At 55.1% G+C, this 22,012-nt stretch overlaps 1 protein-coding gene across 2 annotated transcripts in view; it reads right to left on the bottom strand.

Moving 5' to 3' along the window:
- JAKMIP3 (Janus kinase and microtubule interacting protein 3) overlaps positions 1-21,599 on the bottom strand; it is an 89,631-nt gene extending 68,032 nt beyond the window's left edge. The window contains exon 1 of one of the 2 annotated variants that reach the window (XM_061403874.1): positions 21,497-21,599. The gene's annotated coding sequence lies outside the window, so the exon portion shown is untranslated. Of the gene's footprint in view, positions 1-8,043; positions 10,144-21,496 lie in introns of those variants that run through there. The other variant, XM_061403875.1, reaches the window with a different exon arrangement.
- Positions 21,600-22,012: the final 413 nt, after the last annotated feature.

The raw sequence follows: 22,012 nt of genomic DNA, 5'->3' as shown, positions 1-22,012 counted from the left end.
TCCAGCTGCTCTGACTGATCAAGGAGACAGGACTGGGCTGCCGGGGGCCTCACATGCTGCCCTGCAGGACAGACGCTGCGGCCACACTGGAGTCCAGGTGGGAAACCAAGGCACCAAGAACTCAGGTGATTTGCCCAGGTCACCCCGCTGGCAAGTGCTGGGGCCATGATCCAAGGTGGGCGTGGAGAGAGGAGGGCGGCCCTGGGGGCCAAGATGCAGACCCCACGCCCTGCTGAGGGGCACACGGGGTCCGGACACAGGATTGCCCGCTCTGTGGGGTCTGCTCAGGCCCAGCTCAGGGCGGCGTCTATCCAGGTGGGAGGCAGACCACACGTGCTTTAACTGGGAAATGGGACTTCGAAGAATGCATCCCGAGGAAATGATAATGGTGCTTGTACAGATTTTATTTAACAAATACTTTCACAGCACTTAGCCGGCGCCAGGCACTTTAAATAGAACCCAATTAGGGATGATTATGACAATGTTGCCCATAACACACTGGAGAAACCTCCTCAACGGAAGCCTCCTGAACGTCTGTGCCCAGTCGCTGAGTTGTATTTGACTCTTTGTGACCCTGTGGACTGTAACCCGCCAGCCTCCTCTGTCCATGGAATTCTCTAGGCAAGAATACTGGAGTGGGTGCCATTTCCTTCTCCAGCGGATCTTCCTGAAAGTCCAATGACAGGTGATTTACATGAATCACGGATGGACACGGGCCACGATGCGGCGGCGCCACGCAGCACGGCCTGAGGCTCTGCACTGAAACAACACGCTGCTAAGTGTGTTAAAAGCCGGCTGAGAAAAGTGTGTACAGTATGATCACGCTTCTACTTTTAAAAATAAGCATGTGCATTAAAGAGAGACACATACAGCAATGGAATAGAAGAGAGAGCCCAGAAACAGGACAGAGAGCTCGCACACATGTTCAAACCACTTTTGACAAGGGTGCCAGCAGCATCCACGAGAGAGAGGACAGGCTTTTCAACGAGCGGTGCCGGGAAAACCGAGCATCCGTGGGAGAGGATGAAGCTGGACCTCACCTCACACCATATGCAAAGATCAACTCAAAACGAAGGAAGGACCTAAACGTAAGGTCTGAAACAATACAACCTTTAGAAGAAAATACAGGACACAAAGCTTCACAACGTTGGACCTAAAAGTGATTTCTCGGCTATCAGGTAACAGAAGGAAAAGTAGACAAATTGGACCCTCGTGAACATTTTTTAGAATTTTGTGTATCAAATGACACTATCCACAGAGTAAAAAGGAAACCCCAGAATGGAAGAACATATTTGCAATTCATGTATCTGATGAAAGATTAGTATCTAGACTACATATAGAACTCCTAAAACTCAACAACAAAAAAATAGCCAGATTGAAAAATGGACAAAGGTTTATAGTCTATGGGAACTTGAATAGAATTTGTACCCTGCTGTTGTGTGAAAATTGTATAAGTCTTAATTGTGTTGAACTGGTTCATAGTGCTTGTCAGCTCTATTATATCCCTCTACTTTTCTATTTATTCTATTAATTTTTGAGAGTTTGATATTGAAACTCTGACTGAAAAATCATAGTTTATCTACTTAAAAAATTGTAATATACAGTAGAACTATATGTAACTTTGTTCTGTATTTTTGAAGTCTCCTGTAAATGTGTTATTATACTTTAATAATTTAAAAGATGAAAAAATTAAAAATAAAAAAATTAAGAAAGAATGGGAAAGGGCTTGCATTTCTCTAAAGGTGGACAGACAGCCAATAAGCCTGTGAAAGGATGCTCAGCGTCACTGCTTGTCAGGGAAAGGGAAAGCCGCTCAGTCGCGTCTGACTCTTTGTGACCCCTTGGGCTAACACAGTCCAGGGAATTCTCCAGGTCAGAATACTGGACTGAGTAGCCTTTATTTCTGCAGGGGATCTTCCCAACCCAGGGATCGAACCCCGGTCTCCCGATGCAGGTGGATTATTTACCAGCTGAGGCACAAGGGAAGGCCAAAAATACTGGAGTGGGTAGCCTATCCTTTCTCCAGCGGATCTTCCTGACCCAGGAGTCGAACTGGGTTATCCTGCTTTGCAGGCAGATTTTTTACCAACTGAGCTATCAGCGAAACCCAAGATATCACCCCACATCCATAAGGATGGAGAGTACTGAAAAAAAAAATAAAGCAATAAACGAGTGCTGGCAAGGATGTGGGGAAACGAACCCCTGAGCACTCATGGCAGAAATGTAAAACGACTCAGCAGCCGGAACACAGTATGATGGTTCCTTAAAGAGATAGAATTACCATGTGATCCAGCAATTCCACTTCTAGGTATACACCCAAATGAACTGAATGCGGGGTCTTGAGATATTGTGTCTCTGTGTTCAGAGCAGCAAAATTCACAAGAGCGAAAAGGTGGAAATGCCCCCAGACGGATGAACGCATTAGCAAAGGGTGATGTGTACACACAACTGAATGTTATTCCACCGTGTGCCACAGCTGGATGAACCCCGAGCACATGATGCTAAGTGAGACCGTCCAAACCCAACAGGACATATCGCAGAATCTCACTCATACGAGGTCCCTAAAAGCAGTCAGGCTCAGAGAGCAAGTCCATGGGGCTCCAGGGGCTGGGAGGAGGCAGGGGAGGAGCCACTGTGTAGCAGGAGTGGCTTCCGTTTTGAGAGATGCAAAGGGTCACGCAGGTAGGGTGGTGACTTGCACAGCCACGCGGGCGTGTTTACCATCACTGAGCTGCACACTTCCCCTGGCAGCCCAGCGCTTAGGACGTGGTGCTTTCACTGCTGGGGCCTGATCCCTGGTCTGGAAACTAAGATCCTACAAGCCACGTGGTGTGGCCAGAAAATAAATGAAGTGGTTAAGATGGTAAAATTAATATTATATGCATTTTAACACAATAAAAACATGGGGGAAATGTGTGCATATATATATATATTTGTGTGTGTTGAAGTCACAGAAAAATAAAAAGTCTGAAAGTGCACACACCAAAGCATGAAATGTCTCTCTAGGGTGGGATCTCAGGGGATCTGATCTCAGGGGAGCTCACTTTTTGGCTTGCATCTTCCCGAATTGTATGTAAATTTTAACAGTGAATATACATTTATTTTTGGATTCAGAAAATACTGACTTTCATTTTCAAACACACCTATACGCGTGCTTTATGTCATGCAGCAAATTCGTCCTCTGCCCACAGTTCTCCTCCTGAACTCGGGGTGCAGGAATAAGGTCCTCTCCGAAGACCCCACACTGACTGAGGGGTGAGGAAAGCGTTACTGAGGACCAATGAATTTATGAAACGTCAAGAGAACTTTATTTAAATAGCACCTGTTTTTCTAATCCTGAAAGTAAAATGTGCTAATTATAGTGAATTTGGAAAGTAAAGGAATACATGAATAAGAAAATAACCGTCCTTCCTTGAGGAGCTGAACTTTGGTTGGTGGCTTCAACCCAGGCTCTTAGAGATCCCGGAAACCATGGCTGAGCATTCAGGACAGAGAGGGGCTGAGCGGCCGCAGGGTGCAGCGTCCAGCTCCTCCGAGTGGCCACACAGCACCCAGCAAACCCGAAGCCCATGGGCCTGACCGCTGGCCGCCCGCCCGGCTTCCACATTTCCTCCCCAGGCCTGTGCTGCCTGCTCCGCGGGAGCGCTGGGCTGCTTCAGATTCTTCCCAATCCGGGCCCTGCTGTGCCCGTCTGAGCTCCGGATGACCCTGCTCCTGCCAGCACCTCTGTCCCACTGCCCGGCACGTTCAGAGCCAGCTCGTCTGCCAGTGACTCGCCCCCCGAGCCCACTGTGTCTGCTGCAGCGCTGCCCCCCCAGCCACCTGCTCCGAGGTCCCGCCCCCTCCCCCGACACGAGTGTGCATCCGTCGTCACCATCACTGTGGAACGTGTTTTGAAAAACAGAAATGGTATCACATGGCTCGCATCCTTTTGCAATTTTCTTTCTTTCAATCAGTGTTACTTCCTCCAGGCTTATACACACTGGGGCTTGTGGGTCTTCATTTGTTTTCACTGAACCTGCCATGTAGGAATAAAGCACATCACATACTCATCCCCACCCCACCCATCAATGCAGAATAAAGTCTGTTCTTCCAGAAAGTGCTACTTGTGGACACCCTCGTGCACGTCTGAGGCCCACCTGCTCGGACGTCTTCTATCAGGGGTGGGAGGGGGTGACCGGGGGACCGGAGGCCCCCTGACTCACGGCTGAGAGGGTGTGAACCGCTCTTGGAGCATCACCCAGACCACGTAAGATGACCATCCCCCGGGGCCTCACCGAGCCGACGGCTGCTCTGCGGGGCTGGCAGGAGAGCTTACCGTTGCCCTGCCTTGCGTTTCCCCGATACACACACGAGCTTGTCTTTGACAAGCCGATCGTGGGCCAGGTCTGTGCATCGTGGTCATCTGACCCTTCTTCCACGCTTTGTCTCCCCCGTGTCGGTCACCCTTCATTGCTTGGAGGGAGCCCATTACACACTCTGGTCAGTATCCTTTGTTGATGGCACAATGTAACCAATGCATCTCTTTTTTCCCACGATGTTCTTGCTTCTTGCTGAAGAAATGCTTTCCTAACGCATGAAGACATCCTCCCAGGCTTCCTTCTGAACATCTCACCAACTTGCTTCTCATGGGGAAGCCCACTGGGCATGCTGTCCACTGCTGCTCTGACGGGTCGGCCTGGTCCACTCTGGCCTCTCGTGTCCGCAGACTCTCGGTGGCCTGTTCCCTTGTGCTGACCTCTTGGTTAATCTCTGCCCTGAAGCCCTTCTCCGCTGCCTTGTTGTTCTTCAAATTTGGCCTCTCTTGGCCATTTATTTCTCTTTGTTAATTTGTCCAGAGCAACGAAAACCTGGTTGGACTTTGGTTGAAATTACACTGAACTTATGGATTAACCGAGAGAGAATTCACACCTCTTTGACACTGACTCTTCTTTTACATGGACATAGTACAGTTCTCCACTTACTTAAAACTTTTAAAAATGTCTTTGTGGTGTCATTTTCTCTGAAAGGTTTTGCATGCCAAGCGTTGGAAATGTCTGCTGCCCTCATGAGAGGCATTTGCGTGTGTTACCATCCCTGCCGTGCATCACCAGTGAGGAGGTGTGGATAGGAACACTGTGGATGTCTTTATATCCACCTTGTGCCAGCAACTCACTGAAATTCCTTTAGTTTCCACAGGAGGGCAGTTCTGTCTCTTCCTTTCTAATCTTCGTACTTTCAAGCGACTTCTCCTGTGTTCTTGTGCTGGGGGGAACTGCCACACACTGTCGAGGAGAAGTAACGACATTAGCATCTTTGTCTCACGTTCTTTCTTGAGGAGCAATGCCTGGTCTGTCATCGCAAACCACATTCGCTGCAGGATTTTGGAAGGTTCCCTTTATCAGGTGAAACAGGGCATCTGTACTCCAAAATTTGCTAAGTGGACGGGTTTTTAAATTTGCAGCGGGGTGCTGCCCTTTATCAAACCCTTCTACTGGGTCTGTCAGAACAATCACACTGCTTTCTCCCTGATCTCCCAGAGCCCGCCTGTGTCCCTTCTGCCCACCCACTCCAGGGTCACCTGCCGGGACCCATCTTCCCATTCCTCCTGACCGGGAGCTGGGGTCACATCATTCCAAGCCTCAAACTAGGGCGAGGCACAGACTGGGCTCCTCAGGGTCTCCTGAGATGCTTCCCCACAGGAGGCAGAAGACTCACAAGGTCCGGGTCACCTCACGGGGCCACTGGGCCCTTCAGTCCATGCTCAGGAAGGGTCTGAGTGTTGTGCGAGGCCCAGTCCATCCAGCTACATTTTGCCTGCTCTCTGCTTTCCCATGAAGATGCAGCTCCCTGCCCTGGGAAAGCAGCCCCTCTCCCCACCAGCAGCAGCCGCAGTCCTGGGCTCCCAGCAGGGTGGGGGAGGGGCAGAGGGGGCAAGTGAAATTTCCTCTCCTGGCTCCCAGGTCGACTGAGACTGACTGCCCTCTCCCTCCCTTTCTTTCTCTTCACCCTCCCCTGTAAAATGAGCCGGGAGAATTCCAGTTGCTTCCATCCCACGTTCAAGGGCGTGGAAGAAGGAGAGTCTCCCTCACTGGCTGCCTTGCCAGCAGCTCCATTTATCTCAAGCAGCAGCCCTGCCCCAATACACAAAGCTTTGAAAATGTCCGCTTCCCTCTGGCTCTGGGGTGGGGTCAGATTTCTCCTGGGAGCTGAGCCCTGTGGGTGAGCCTGGCAGGAGGGGCGGGTGGGTGGGCAGGGGTGGAGCCTGGGGGCCCTAGCCTGGCCCCCTGCTCTGAGCCGCAGCTCCAAGAGCCCACCTGCCTCTGCTGGCGGCCACCACGTACATCCTGAGGCTGCTCTTGCAGCTCTCTGAAGCCTGACAGCTCCAGTGCCATCCCCGAGGTCAGATGGTCTGCAGGGCTGCCCTCCAGGCTGGGGAGGGACAGACACAGAGGCCAGAGCCTCTGGCCCTCCTTCCCAGGACGGCTTGATCGTCCACGTGTTGCCACGTACAATGCTGTCTTTAGGAATACATGAATGCTGGAGTTTTCAGAGTCCATCCTGGTGAGCACGAGGGACCATTCACACTTTCATCCTCAGTAAACCTCCCTCCCTAGAAGCAGAGAGACTCAGTCGTCTCAGCTCAGGCTGGAGATGGGACACCCCCTCCCGCGGGCCCAGGATGAGCCCGCACGGACGCGTCACCCAGGCCACCACCCGGCCTGCTCCTGGAAACTGATTTCTGTGTCCCCTGGGCCTGATGGCACCAGATGCTTCCAGAAGAAAGCTCTTGGGGAGGAAGGGCTCTCCTCCCGCCCACAGGGAGGGTCAGCAAAACCGAAGTGTGTTCTGTGTTCTAGCCAGGGCACTGCTGCTGAATCCCGTGCAAGACAGAAGCCAAGGCCTTTTCATTGGCGGCTGAACGAGTCCTCAGGATCAGGCAGGAGAGAGCAGTCACTCAGGAGTGTGGACCTGAGCCATTCCCACCCCAAGAGCCAGGGGGGAAGAGCACCCCGAGACCGAGGACACCGGCCTGTGAATACAGAGCCACAGAGGGGGCCCCTGAGCTGGCCGGGCAGTTGGTCATGGCGGAATCCAGGCCAGAGCCCTGCTTCCGAGTGGTCCTCCCGTCAGGACCAACTGCGACCTCCCAGCAGCCCGCATCCCGCCCCACAGCTTCTCATGCGATCCTGTTCCCCTTCCCACACTCGCATCCACAGGGCAGCCCGCGCCCACTGCGTGCCGCGGGGTCTCGGAAGCACCTCCGTGGCTCTACCTGGTGGGTCCTGTGTCTCCCAGCTTCACCTCCTGGGTGTGTTTGGGGCACTCCCTCGGGGAAACAGAGGGAATCAGCCTCGCGCCCTCCACCCTCCCGAGGCCGCACACACCACACACCTGGGGCCCCGGCACACCTGTGCCCCCGTGCAGGTAACACAGCCATGCACCTCAACTAGTTCCAGAGTCCCTGTCAGCCACAGCGTCAGAAACAAGCCCCTGTGGGTCCAGTGGTTCAGACTCCCGCTCCCAATGCAGGGACCGCACGTTCAATCCCTGGTTGGGGAGCGAAGATCCCACGTGCCACGCAGCCAAATTAAAAACAAGAGAGGGAGCAGGCGGGAGGGAGGGAGGCTCAGCGGGGAGGAGACATGTGTACACGTGCAGCTGACTCACACCTCTCTACAGAAACTAACGCAACATCATAAAGCAATTACCCTCCAATTAAAAACAAAACCAACTTGCTCTCGTAATCTTATAATTTGGAAATAAAACACGGTTATATGTAAAAATAATAATAAAAAGAGAGAAAGAAGCTAATTCCTCGGCCCCCCTTTTCCGTTTCCACCCACAGCTGCCGAGCAGGTCCCTCACCCGGGGGCTGCCCTGCACCTGGAGTCACCCCTGGTCTGCAGCTGGGCAGGCCACGCCCCCTGCCTGCTGCTCTCACGAGGGTCCGAAGCCCACACTTCCCATCAGGTAGCCCCGAGGCCCTGTGGTCAGTTACCCAGGGAAGGGTGGGTGCGGCTTACACGCAGGGCTTTAGCACATAGCTGGCCGAGCCCCTACCTGGCCTGGGAGCGGCTGGAGTGTGGTCCTCCTACTGGGGCGTCCCTGGCGCCCCCTCCCTGCGCCTGTCTGCTGAGGACACAGCCCACTGTGCCGAGTGCTAATTGGCTCGTTTCATCTGAAGCCACGGCGAAGAATAGGCGCATTCACTCTGGGCCAGTGAGGTGGACGTTGTCCCAGGCTGGGACTGGACAGACGCCCCTGTCATGGGGTTAAAAACACAGGACACAGCTGCCCTTGTTCCCGCCGTGGGTGCCCAGCCCCCCGGCCCACAGCCGGCCACACGGGGAAGCGGGCAGGGAGGACACACGAGCGCTGGGGGGACAGCAACCCCAGCAAACGCTGCCAAGTCCCCTGGACTCCGCACGCACAGGGCAGGGGAGGGGGACCCCCACAGCCATGCCGGTGCCCCAGGACGGCTGTTCCCCAGGCACCCCCAAACCCCGCTGGCAGGAAAGGGGTTCCTGCTCCACAGACTACATCCCAAATCATGAACCCCACATCCAGACCCTGAGAAGATGGTCATAGACCGAAACCTAGTGCCAAGAAAATACAGGACAGACTGACGCGCGAGGCACCCCTCAGTGCAGTTCAGTCGCTCAGTCGTGTCTGACTCTTCACGACCCCATGAACCGCAGCACACCAGGCTTCCCTGTCCATCACCAACTCCCGGGGTTACTCAAACTCATGTCCATTGAGTTGCTGATGCCATCCAACCATCTCATCCTCTGTCGTCCCTTTCTCCTCCTACCTTCAATCTTTCCTAACATCAGGGTCTTTTCAAATGAGTCCGTTCTTTGCATCAGGTGGCCAAAATATTGGAGTCTCAGCTTCAGCATCAGTGCTTCCCATGAATAGTCAGGACTGATTACCTTTAGGATGGACTGGCTGGATCTCCTTGCTCTTCCCTCTCCATAGATGCCAAAGAACACTGCAGAAAACTGTACCAACCGTCTCAATGCTAAGATGCATGTTTATCCCACTGAACTACCTGGTCATACCTGCGGAGAGGTCCTTGGGCACGGAAGGGCCTCTGTCCATCCTGCCAGCACCTGTCTCCTCACCCACCCCCACCTCAGTCTGGAAAAACCTTCCGTCTGTGGGCAGCTTTGCTGAAGACCCACAGTTCAGTTCAGTCGCTCAGTCGTGTCTGACTCTTTGCGACCCCATGAATCGCAGCACGCCAGGCCTCCCTGTCCATCACCAACTCCCGGAGTTCACTCAGACTCACGTCCATCGAGTCGGTGATGCCATCCAGCCATCTCCTCCTCTGTCGTCCCCTTCTCCTCCTGCCCCCAATCCCTCCCAGCATCAGAGTCTTTTCCAATGAGTCAACTCTTCGCATGAGGTGGCCAAAGTATTGGAGTTTCAGCTTTAGCATCAGCCCTTCCAATGAACACTCAGGACTGATCTCCTTCAGAATGGACTGGTTGGATCTCCTTGCAGTCCAAGGCACTCTCGAGTCTTCTCCACACCGCAGTTCAGATGCATCCAGTTTCATGCGAAGTCCAGTGGCGGTCGTGTCCCGAAGGAGGCGTGGACATAGGTCACTGGGCGGTGCTCCTGTCTGTGGCCCCTCCAGCAGCGCCCCCCCCACACCTGCCAGGTTCAACCGGTGTCTCCTCTGGGGCGGAAGCTCCATGAAACCGTGGTGCCCTCCTGGGTGCCCCCCACTAGCTCCTGGCTGCACACGGTCTGGGGGTCCCGGCTCAGGGGCCGAGGCCCAGGGGGGACACACGCCGTGTGGAAGGACTCCCCCAATTCGGAGCGTCTTCACCTACAGGAGCTGCCTCGAAGCAAAACCCCTGGAGTCAGCTGGTTTCGACCTGGAACATCCGCTCTTGGGCCGGCGAGCAACAGGGATCAGCCCGGGGATCCGAGAGTGGGCTCTAGTCCAGCCGTGGGTGTCAGCCTTGAGGTCGGTCCTCCGGGAGACGTGTGGCAGAGGAATTGGGCAGGTCAGGAGTGGCTCCTGGTGAAGACCCACCAGCAGACTCTCATTTCTTTTGTTTTAATAGATATATAGAATTGTATTGATTTATTTAATTAGACCATGCTGCGTCTTCCTTGCTGTGCAGGCATTTCTCTAGTTGGGGTGACTGGGGGTTACCCTCTAGTTGGGGTGACTGAGGGTTACCTCCAGTCGGGGTGAGCGGGGTTACCCTTTAATCGGGGTGAGCGGGGTTACCTCCAGTCGGGGTGAGTGGGGTTACCTCCAGTCGGGGTGAGCGGGGTTACCCTCTAATTGGGGTGAGCAGGGTTCCCTCCAGTCGGGGTGAGCGGGTTTCCCTCCAGCTGAGGTGAGCGGGGTTCCCTCCAGCCGGGGTGCGCGGGCTGCTCTTGTGGAGCACGGGCCTCGGGAGCTCAGGCTTCAGTGGCTTCAGCTCATGGGCTCAGTAGTCGCAGTTCCTGGGCTTCAGAGCCAAAGCTCAACAGTCGTGGCGCATGGGCTTAGCTGCCCCATGGCATGTGGGATCTTCACGGACCAGAGATCGAACCTGTGTCTCCTGCATTGGCAGGCAGATTCTTTACCACTCAGCCTTCTGGGGAGCCCCAGACTTTAATTTCTGACTTTATCTGTTGCTTTTAGAAAACAGTCCCTCTGTTCCTTCAAGGTTTTTTTTAAAAGGCCCTCCTCTCCCTTACTACATGGAATGAGAGTGTGGGCAGACCTGGTGGGCAGAGAACCAGGAAGCAGCTCGTTTCCCCCTGCTGACCAGGGTCCCAAGTGCAGATGGAATTTTTTTTTAAAAAAGAGAGAGAGACAGTGAAGCCGGAGCAGGCATTAATTAAAACTCAGGCGGCCGGTTTGCAGGGCTGGGACCCGCCAGTGGTGCGCCAGCTTGCTGGCAGCAGGTGCGCCGGCACGTCCTTCCGTCTCCTTCCAAACCTGACTTCATCTCGGCCTGCGGGCTTCTTGGCAAAGCTTTGCTTTAATCTCCTCCCAAATGTTGCCAGGAAAAAAAAAAAGATGTTGGATTTTAATTGATTCAAGCCATTTCTCAAGCCAACTGCTCTAAGCAGCACTTCTCAAGACGAGTCACCCACACGTGCGAGCGGCCGTTTCCTCCCCACAGCGTCCTGGGGACGTGCTCACTGGCACAGCACTCCCGGTGGAGCAAGAACGTGCGGTTACCTCCCAGGGAAGAGTCTGCTCTTCCCACCTGCCACTCTGGCTCCAGGAGGAAGAACAGGCAAAGTAGACGGCCGCAGTCCCAAGGAGTCTGCCTCAAGGTGGCCCAAAGCAGCCGACGCCCTGCAACCCAGGCGGAGGGCTTGCCTGCGTCCTCAGCGAAGGTGGGGGTGCAGGGCTCTGGAGGGCCTGGTTTGGAGCCAGGGAGAGGGTGCTGTCCGTGGTGCTGAGTTCTCCCACCTCTTCCCAGCCTCACTCCCCGACCACGCCCAGGGGTGAGCTGACCCCACCCGAGCAGATGCTGCAGTCAGGGCTGCAGGTCCCTGACTCACATCTGGCTTTGCACGTCGGCCCCGCAGTGGCTTTGTCTGGACTTGTCCACACCCCGCCTACCCGCCCAGTCAGCCCAACTGCTCTCCCACCCTGTGTCTGCCAGTGCCCTAAGCTCTGGCCGGGCCTCCTGGTTGGTCTGCGCCTGTGGGATGGGAGGCAACAGGAACATTAACCCAGAAGCTGCTCGCTGAGCTTGTCCACGTGGGAAAGCTCCCTGATGGCTCTCACACAGCCACCCCCCTTTTCTGAAGCTCTTGGGGACAGCCCCTCCCGGGCACGCTCCTCACATTAGCTGGACTCTCCCCAGAAGCCCTGCTGGTTTCTCCAAGCCATGGCTGACACAGCACTGGCGCTGGGGTGAGCAGCTGTTTCAGGGCGCACACACCACACCCCCTTCCAAGGGTGCGGGCTCCTGGTCCACCCAACATTGTTTCAAGTGTGGCCTTGAAGCCGTGACAACGTGACCTCAAGCTTGAGCCCCACTCCACAGCCAGCTTTCTGTTCATGGCTCCAGCCTGGACAGAAACCATCATCTCCAAACTCTGCAACACTCCACAGGGGCAAAATACGGTGTCCGAACCTTTTCCAGGTAATGGTGGGCTGGTTAGGTGAGAATTTACTCACTTCCCATCTAGAGTCAACAAAGATCCTGAGAGGCCAAATTCCAGGGCCCGTCTGGACAGAGAGACAAGCCATTATGGAAAGACTACGGCAGCTTTCACCTACAGCCAACAGCTTCTGGGAGGAGAAGGAGAATGGACCTGCTCCAGGCCCGGGGGGTGGGGTCTCCCTGGATACCTTCCCAGGGCTAAGAGAGGGCCAAAGGGCTAACCGTCGGGGGCAACCATTGGGGGCAACCATCGGGGGGCCACTCGAGAACCATGCTCACCCCCATTGCCCCCCACCCCAGACCACGGGGCTCAGAGGGTCTGCCGTGGACAAAGCAGCAGCTGCAGCAGGACGCCCAGCTCTGAGGGCCCTGGACAGCAGAGGCCTTGCACGACATGTGACCAGCGGGCAAGGGCATCCAAGTGGGCAAGCAGTCCCTCTGAGAAGGGCTTGCTGGCCTGAGGCCTCAGGGACAGTGACGAATGTGCAGCTTGCGACGCCAGGGAAGCCAGGGGCAGGTGAGCAAGAGACCCGCACCACCTTCAGACCCAGAATTAACAACTCTGATTACAGAGTACCGGCTTTTTCCGTGTTTTAAACAGATTTCAATTTTTGGAGCAGCTTTGGGTTCACAGCACAACTGAGCAGAGCAGAGTCCCCAGACACCCCGCGGCCCACTAAAGTCTCGTTCTTTTTTTTTTTTTTTTTTGGCCCCATCATGCAGGATCTCGGTTCCCTGACCAGCGACTGAACTCAGCCCATGGCAGTGAGAGCACTGAGTCCTAACCACTGGACTGTCAGGGAACTCCACGGTTCTATTTTTTGCTTTTTTTAAGAAATAAGTTAGAACCTTGAAAACAACTGCATGGAGTATAAAACAATGAGGCATGAGGTCCGAAACCTGAATAAAACAGAGAGCACTCTCAATAAACAAGTATAAAGCTGGACTTTAAGCCCAACGAACACCTGATGGCACAGGAGTGAATGGGCGATGGAAGATGACCCGGAAATGAGCACAGGGAAGGCAGGATGCAAGAGAGGCGAGAGGGGCAGAGACAGGAGGAGAAGGTGTCTCAGGAGGAAAAGGAGGGGAAAATCTCAGAGGCAAGATCTGTGCAGATGTGACTGGGAAGTCTCTGAAATTGATGAAAGACAACAATCCAAAGAGTCAATGTATGTCAAAATCTAGACTCATCATGATGAAACTTGAGGAAAAAAGAAGCAAAGAGAAAATAATAAAATCTGCCAGAGGAAAAAAGCTTCTGTTCAAAGGAAGGATAGTTAGACAATTGACCAACTTCTCATCAGAAGAGCAGAAGCCATAAAACAATGGAATAAAGGAGTAAATGTGCTTTAAAAAAAAAAAAAAAAACCTGCCAAACAAGAATTCTATCCCCAGTAAAAATATACTTCATCCTCATTCTTCCTTTTTTTTTGGTAATTGTTTTGGCTGTGCTGCACAGCATGTGGGTGTCAGTTCCCCAACCAGGGACCAAGCCCGGGCCTCGTGCATTGGAATCACAGTCTTAAACACTGGACTGCCAGGGAAGCCCTTTCACACTCATTCTTGAAAGGAAAAAATGTTCAGACCAAAAAAAAAAAAAAAAGAGAAATTGAGAGTGGATGCCAACACTGAAGAAAGGAAAGGAAAGGATTAGCCTCAGGATGTCTGGTCCCTGTGGAGCTTCGAGAGGCCAGGAGAACAGAAAGGCAGCAAAGTGCTGACTACCCGAGGAGCTGTAAAGCTAACAATGATTTCCAGGGCTGCTGCAAAGCAGACAGATGAAAGCGAAATGCCAGACAACAAAACATCAAAGCTGCCAGAGGGAGAAACTGAGGCGAAGTAAGTTCCGGGTCCTAGTATGACCTGGGACGAGGCTCTGGCTCACTGCAGCCTTGGTAAGTTAATGCTGCTGCCAGACTTCCCTGGTGGCTCAGCGGTAAAGAACCTGCCTCCCAGTGCGGGAGACCCGGGTTTGATCCCCAGGTTCAGAAAATCCCCTGGAGAAGGAAATGGCAACCCACTCCAGTATTCTTGTCTGGAAAATTCTATGGGCAGAGGAGCCTGGTAGACTATAGTCCATAGGATCGCGAAGAGTTGGACAGGACTGAGCAACTTCTCTTCACGTTGCCCGAACAAAGTGCATGAACACGTTCTGGTTTAGGACAGCCTTCTTACCTCCCTGGGGCCATGTGGTCAGGAACGTGGACAAAGCTGAGCGGGGATGGGGGTCATTCCTGTCCCTGGCAGTGTCTGGAGCGGCTGCACCCCCACCAGCCGCCTGCTCCCACTGCCTAGGTTGTGAGGGGTCTGCTTTGGGCAGGGGATGAGAGTGCAGGTTCCCTCACCTGCTACCCATGAGGTGGCTATGCCTCAGGGTGGGTACCCCCAGAGTGAGCCTGCCGAGAGAGCTCTGCAGAGGCTGCTGGCTCCCCAACACCTAGCCCAGTGCCTCGCAGCATCACAGTCTGGCCCCACAAGGGGCCCAGACGCAGCTTCAATCTGCTGCCCTTATCTCCAAACCACCACCACTCCCCGCTAAGAAACAGCACAGGAGCCAGTGAGGGTGGGACAGAGACTTAGGACTGGGGACTCGGAAACCACCAGCAAGTGTGAACCTCGAGACGGAGCGGCCCCCAGGGTGGAGGCTTGGTGGGACAGCCAGCCTGGACCAGAGGATAAACGCATTTGCAGTTCACACGAGAAAAACAATGACAACAAAGGAAAGCCCTGGCATAAGCACAGCTCAGTGATAAATGGCAGCATAGAGAAGATCCACGTACCTGGGTGCCCAGTCGCCCAGTCGTGTCCGACTCTCTGTGACCCTGTGGACTGCAGCCCGCCAGGCTCCTCTGTCCATGGGATTCTCCAGGCAAGAACACTGGAGTGGGGTGCCATGTCATCCTCCAGGAGATCTTCCCACCCAGGGATGGAACCTGCATCTCCCGAATTCCCTGCATTGGCAGGCAGACTCTTTTACCACTGAGCCAGCTGGGAAGCCTGTACATGCACCTTATATCATAGGTCAAAAGCTAATATATAAGGAACTTCAGAAAATTGAGAAGAAAAATCCAAACAGGCCCAGAGGAAAAAAAAAGGAAAAAATAGGCAAGAGCTTTGAATAAACTGCTCACATAAAATGAAATGCAAATAGTCTTTAAATGCATGAAAAGATGCTCAACTTCACTCACGGTAAGAGAAATGCAAATAAAATACACTGACATCACCATTTCTCCCCTACCTGGCAAGCCCCCAGAAGTTTGACAACACTGTCTGTTTTGAGGCTGTGAGAACCAGGCTGGTAGAATGCCACACAACAGGCGGACTCCTGGGGAGGGGGTTTTGGCAACATGTAGCAAAAGTCATTTTACACAGTCATTTTACTTTTGGCCTAGAAATCCCATTTCTAAGAATCTAGTTAAGATATCCTCAAAAATGTATGAAAGCCATGTGCGCTCAGGCATATTCACAGAAGAACTGTTTCTAGCAGCAAAAGACGGGAAACACGCAGATGTTCAGGGACTGAGAGCTCAGTGTCGAGGCTAAGATCCAGCCCCTGGGGGAGTGCTGCACAGCGGAGAACAGGATCAGGCAACCCCCACACCCAGTGAGCTGAGATCTACACAGACTGGGCACGGCGATAGCACAGCCGGGCACAGTGGGTCCCTTCTCCCCCGAAACAGGACGGGGAGGCAGAAATACACACGCATGGCCTGTATGATGGCTGACTGGAAACATTAGCTGAAGACGACTCTAAAGGACTCCCCCGGTGGTCTGGTGGTTGAGAATCGGCCTGCCAGTGTTGGGGGCATGGGTTTGGCCCCTGGTCTGGGAGGATGCCACGTGCTCCGGGTCAGTTAAGCCTGCGTATCTCAGTCGGTGAGCTGAAGCCCGAGAGCCTGTGCTCCACAAGAGAAGCGACCGCAATGAACAGCCCATCTGCCGTAACTAGAGAAAGCCTGCGTGTGGTGACAAAGGCTCAGGGCAGCCAAAAAGAAATTACCAGCAGAGGAGAGAGAAGGTGGTTAAAAAGGCAAAGGCGGAGTTGGTCTGCTCGGGACAGACTTCAGCTCATACCTTTATGTATTTCAGCACACAACTAAAAGAAAACTAAATGAGCATGAAGGGAAAGCAAAGCCAGTCCTAAAAAGTGAAAGCAAAGTGAAACAGATGAACTTGGTGAATTAAAGACAAAAAGAAAAGCAAAGAAACCAAGCCTTTTTAAACCAGCCACAGTGCTTTAACACATTGATATTACTTTGAAACAAGTAGAACAAAGTGAAGAAGTAACCTTACACAAGTCATTAGGAGCCAAGAATCTCAGTCGAAGAGAAAGGAGATGGAAAAATAAAGAAATAATTATCTGCAGTTTTAAATTTGAATTAAAAATTTCAGTATAAAATCATGATATATTTTATGTTAAAATCATTTCCGGTCTTGTCCTCTGGCAATCCGGGAAGTCGAGACCAATGCAGAAGTCACGAGCTCCCCTGCACCCAAGTGCCTGGGGTTTTAGACATTTCGCTGAAAAGACCAGGCGCGCCCAGGGAGAGTGGTGATTCCAGCCTCTGCAGCACTCGGGCCAGGTGAGCCCTGCAGACCAGAGCTGGAGGAGACGGTGCAGGCCCACAGGGGTCTGGAGCCCCGCAGACCAGAGCTGGAGGAGGCGGTGCAGGCCCACAGGGGTCTGGTCAGAAGGGTGCAGGGAGAACACACAGGAAAAGATGCGTGGACGCGGGGGCCGGCAAGTCTCAGAAAAGACACAAAAAGAAATAACCACACACACAGGTAACAACATACACACACACAAAACCTGGTCAGTCACACTTTATCAAATGTAACACTTCTGCTCATCAAAGGTCCACTTAAGAAAACTGGGAATTTCCTGCGCGTCCAGGGGTTAGGACTCCGTGCTTTCACTGCTGACGCGCGGATTCAATCCCTGGTCAGGGAACCAAGACCCCACGAGCTGTGTGGCACAGACAAAAGAAAACACGGAAAAAGAAGAGGGGAAAGCAACGGCACGGAGCTAATACCGAGAGCTAAAATCCGGGGAAACCTGCCACGCGCAGAAAAAGACCTGAAACCTACGCGTCGCAAAGCCGGTAGTGTGTGCCTAGAAGGACAAACCCGGACCAGCCAGCTGTGAAACGTTTCCAGTAAAACTGCTAGACTTCAAAGCCAAAGGTAAAATCCCCAAGGCCTCCAGGCAGAGAGGGCGGAGTCGAATGTGACCAGTGTCACGTAAAACCAACACAGAAACAAAGAAACATTGGAAAACGTTTTTTGAAAAGTTAAAACCCCCCCCACACAAGACCTCAATGAAAGAAACCATGAACCAAGGACTTTGGAACTAGCCAAGCCGAGAACATCTTGTCGTTCCAGGAAGCGAGAGAGAAATGAGAGGGGAAAAAAAAAGTAACTTTAAAAAAAGGAAAAAGAAAAAGACGGGGCTGTTGGGAGCCCAGCAGCAGCCTGAAGCTGCCCATGAGGCTGGACCGTCTGGATCCTAACCCACAGAGCAAAGCCGTCCCTGTGTGCCCACAGATGCGGACAGACAATCAGGGAAACGGACGCGGCGAGGACAAGGCTTCCCCCGAGGAGAATCCCACCGGCGAGGAGAAAGCGAAGCAGGGCCGGGGGCCCGGCAGCAAAGAGCGCGGCCGTGGCTCAGATGCAGCATGTGCGGTGCTGCGCTGGTGAGTCAGGACCCAGGGACCAGGGACCAGGGTTTGTGCATCTCAGAGCATCTCCCCAAGTGTGCACCGACCAAGAAAGGAAACCGGCAGGGCAGCTCAACACCACTGTCAGCGAGCGGAGAGGACACAGTGACCTCCAGACACATTCGTGAAGCCAGGCACGTGGGCACCGGGGGGCGGGGGGCAGGGGTGCAGTGGGAGGTGTCTGGCTAGAAATGCACATCACACTCCCATCCCAAGAAGGAGCAGGGAAACTCACATCAAGGAGCATGGTGGCTCAGACGGCGAAGAGTCTGCCTACAATGCAGGAGAACCCAGTTGGATCCCTGGGTCGGAAAGATGCCCTGGAGAAGTGAATGGCAACCCACTCCAGTACTCTTGCCTGGAGAATCCCATGGACAGAGGAGCCTGGCGGGCTGCAGTCCATGAGGTCACAGAGTCAGAGATGACTGAGGCACTTTCACTTTACAAACAACCAGTCGGCACACAGTTCATAGAAGCATCAACCTTCATAAGAGACAAGGCAAGGCTCCGGAGGGCCACAGACTACAGGAGACCCCGGCAACAGAATGGGGTTGGGGGGGTCCTGTGTAGACCCCGGGACAGAAAAGGGGGGTCAGTGGGGAGCTGGGGCCGCGTGAGGAGGCCTGTCTCCTGGTGAACCGCACAGGAGTGCCAGTGGCTGTCCCGGTTCTGAGCACGAACTACATGAAGATGTTGACGTCAGGGAACCTGAAGAACTTGCTGCTTTTTTTGCCACTTTTCCGTAAGTCCAACATTAGTTACATGTAAAGCTTCAAAAAAATATATCTGGAACATGTACACCAAGGGAGCCTCCTCAGAGAAAGGGTGAACTCCGCTCAGCTGCGTCTCCGAACCCCTGCGAGGCAGAGGCAGGAGAAAGTTCCCCGACCTCCCCCACCCCTAATCACCCCCAAAGACCCCCATCCCCACAGACCATCGCCTTATGGGGCACGGCTTCAAACATGAACTTGGGGGGACGTAATTCAGTTCAAGCAGGACTGTGAGCGTGCAGGAGCTCCTGTGCAGGTGTCAGCCGGGAGCAGGACTGATTATCTTCATCATCCTTATCTCTGATTTCAGAATTTCCTTTCTAATCAGGGAGTGGGGGAGCCAAGGGGGTCCAAGCGCTCACCTGGTATACCTGTGAAGACGTGGGAGTGGCCCATCACACATGGGGAGACTTGCAGAGGGCCCCCAAGATCCTGCAGGAGCTGAGGGGACCCAGTGCTCATCTGCGTCCCGGAGGAGGCCAGTAAGGGAGGCCCTGGCCTGCAGGGTCTTTGCTGGATGCTGCTGTAGGGGACCTGGCCGGCCTGACCGCCCAGCGCCACGGAGGGAGTGGGGGTCCAGGTCAGCTTGCACAACGCACACCCGTGTGACGGCCTGAAGACGCCTATTCCAGGGGCCAGTGGGCCGGGAGGCTTGACCCCGTCACTGAGGTCAGCCACAGGCAGGTCACCCTCAACAGGAAATGCTGGCTGGGCCTTAAGGACAAGCCCTCACACCTTTGCCCTGGACTGCCTGGCACAGCATGGTACTGGCACTAAGTCCAGGTCACAGCCGACCGAACCCTGATAGGAAGGGTCCAGGCCCAGGGCCCTGCCAGGGGGCAGGGGAAGCGTGCAGGCCAGGCAGCTCTGCTGGGAGAGGCGGTCTTCAGAGCCCTGCGCCGGGCAGCCCGGAGGGGAGGGCGCAGGCTGGGGGAGGGTGGAGGCCCAGGCGGAGGTCCCATCTCTGGACTGTGCCTGAGAGACGCGAGGCACGCTGCTCGTCTGTGACTCGGACAAGGGCCTCCTGTGCCCCAGGCTCAGGCCCCTCACTTCTGGAAGGTTCACTGTGAGACAGTCCTTCTGCACGTTCCAGCTCCTGAGGACGTGCCCCGAGCCTGGCTCCCTGGCTGGACCCCCACCCTCAGGCCTCTCCTGAGTCCTGCAGTGCCCTCCTCTCAGGGTGACACCTGAACACAGGAAGAGAAGCCGGGGTGGCGCCCAGCGCGCAGCAGGGCTACGCAGTGAGTGGCCTCTTTAGCACGATGTCCCTCTTCCTCACTTTTTTCTCTCTTGTGACAGTGTTTACGGTTGAGCCACGTGCACAGTTGCCCAGACCCTGCAAGTATCATGAACGCAAACTTAGGGTTTCGAAATCCCGGACCCGGAGGCTTGCTGGTGGTGATGCCACCAGCTGCCTCCTGAAGGCGCACCAACCTTCTGGTGACGTGTTCTGGAAACGCTCAGAGAAAGTGAAAGTGTTAGTCACTCAGTCGTGTCTGACTCTTTGCGACCCCATGGACCATGTAGCCCGCCAGGCTCCTCTGTCCATGGGATTCTCCGGGCAAGAATACTGGAGTGGGTTGCCATGCCCTTACTCCAGGGGGTCTTTCCCCTCCTAGAGATGGAATCCAGGTCTCCCACATTGTAGGCAGATTCTCCACCGTTTGAGCTACCCAGGAAACACTCGTTAATACAAAGGAGAAATGTTGCTCCTTAATACAAGAAGGTCTATCTGCCATAACTGTGGGGGAAATACTGTAGGTATTAATAGTTGCCAAACCGAGTCTTAATTCAGGGACACAAATCAGCTTTCAGAGATGCGCAAAGGGCTAGGAGGGTCCCAACACCCGTGTTTACTCCACTCTGAGCCCAGCAGACACCCTGCCAGGCACCTTTCCCTCCCCCTCCCCAGGTGGGCGGTGGTCCCCCCAGCAGGTGGGCGGTGGTCCTCCCAGCCCCTGACAGCTGGCGGTCGAGGGGCACTTCCCATTACCGCTGTCCTGCACCTCAGAGCCAGGACCTGCAGCGTCACCCAGGCCCCTGATACCTGCAGACAACAAGCGGTAGAGGCTCCCGCGCGCCCGGGCAGCGCAGGAAGAGGAAAATGAATCAGAACCTAAGATGCGCAGCAGGAAGGAGCTGCTGAGAAGCGGATCCGCTTCCCCCAAGACGCAAGGTCAAAGGGAGGGGCAGGTTTTTCTAGGAAAACTGGAGGCCGGCGCCTCCTCTCTGGCTCCTGACAACCAATCAAACCCTTCATTCCACAGCTTCCGATTCTGTGAGCATCCGACAGCTGCGTCGCCACCCCCGGAAACGGGAACGCAAGAGGTTAACAACTGGACAGAAAAAAAAAAATTTTTTTTTTGCCAGGGCCGCGCCTTCCCGAGGTGGGCGACGCATGAACGCTGGAGTCGAGGCCCCCAGGGACCACCTGCGCTCCCACCCAGGCCCAAGAGGCCGCGGCGCAGTGGGGCCTGTGCGCCTGCCGCCGGGCCCCGCCGACTCCCAGGAAATAAGCACGGCTCAGAGCGGTGGCCGAGGGCCCGCGGGGCGCATGGAGAGGCAGAAGGGACCCCTGCTCCCCGCGAGGGCGCCTCGGGGGCGCAGGACCCCGGCCGCGGGATGTCACCCCGCCACCCTGCCAACTTCGGGCCACCCCAACCAACCCTGGGCCACCTTACGGCCACCTGCAGACCACTCCCATCCCAGCCCTGGTCCACCTCCGGGCCGCGGGCGGGGACGAGCGTGCGCTGCCGGCCCGCCACCCTGCAGCCACCCTGCCGCGCAAGGCGCAGGGGACTCACGGTGCCAGGCGCGGGCGCAGCGCGGAGGCCCGGCAGGGTCGCGGCGGCGCGCGGGGCCGGGGGCGGCCGGGGCTGCTCACCGAGGCTCCCCGCAGGCGGGCGGCTCCGGGGCTCCGGGCGGCGGCGTCCGACGGCCCGGCTCAGCCATTGCAGTGGCGCTGCGGCGGGCGGGGGGCGCGCGTCACCGCGGGCGGGCGCCCCAAACCCCGGCGCTCCCCGCCCTCCCCGCCCCGGCGCGCGGCCCCGCCACACCCCCGCCCCACCTTCTCGCCTCCTTTTCTGCCCCTCCGAGTCCTTTCAGGGGCAGGTCTGCGATCTGTTAAAATCGGGAGACCTCGTGGCCGAAACTAACGCGGCTGCGGCGGGGAGGGCTCCGTGCGGCCCGCATGCCGCAGCCGGGCGCGCGGGTTCTTGGGGACGGTCGGGGGGGATCGCTCACCCGCACTTCAGTCAGAGAGCAGCCTCAGGGGATGGTCGCACATGTGTGTTTAACGTTCATTCTCGGCAGCCCGTCTCCAAATGCTGCCTGTCCCTGCTCGGAGGAGGGAGAAGTGGCTTTTGGAGCCTCGTGGAGAGCAAATGAGCCCTGGCTCCGG

The sequence above is a fragment of the Bos javanicus genome, chromosome 26, assembly GCF_032452875.1.
Source record: "Bos javanicus breed banteng chromosome 26, ARS-OSU_banteng_1.0, whole genome shotgun sequence".
In the NCBI taxonomy this organism is placed as follows: Eukaryota; Metazoa; Chordata; class Mammalia; order Artiodactyla; family Bovidae; genus Bos; species Bos javanicus.
This window is presented reverse-complemented; position numbering and strand designations above follow the sequence as displayed.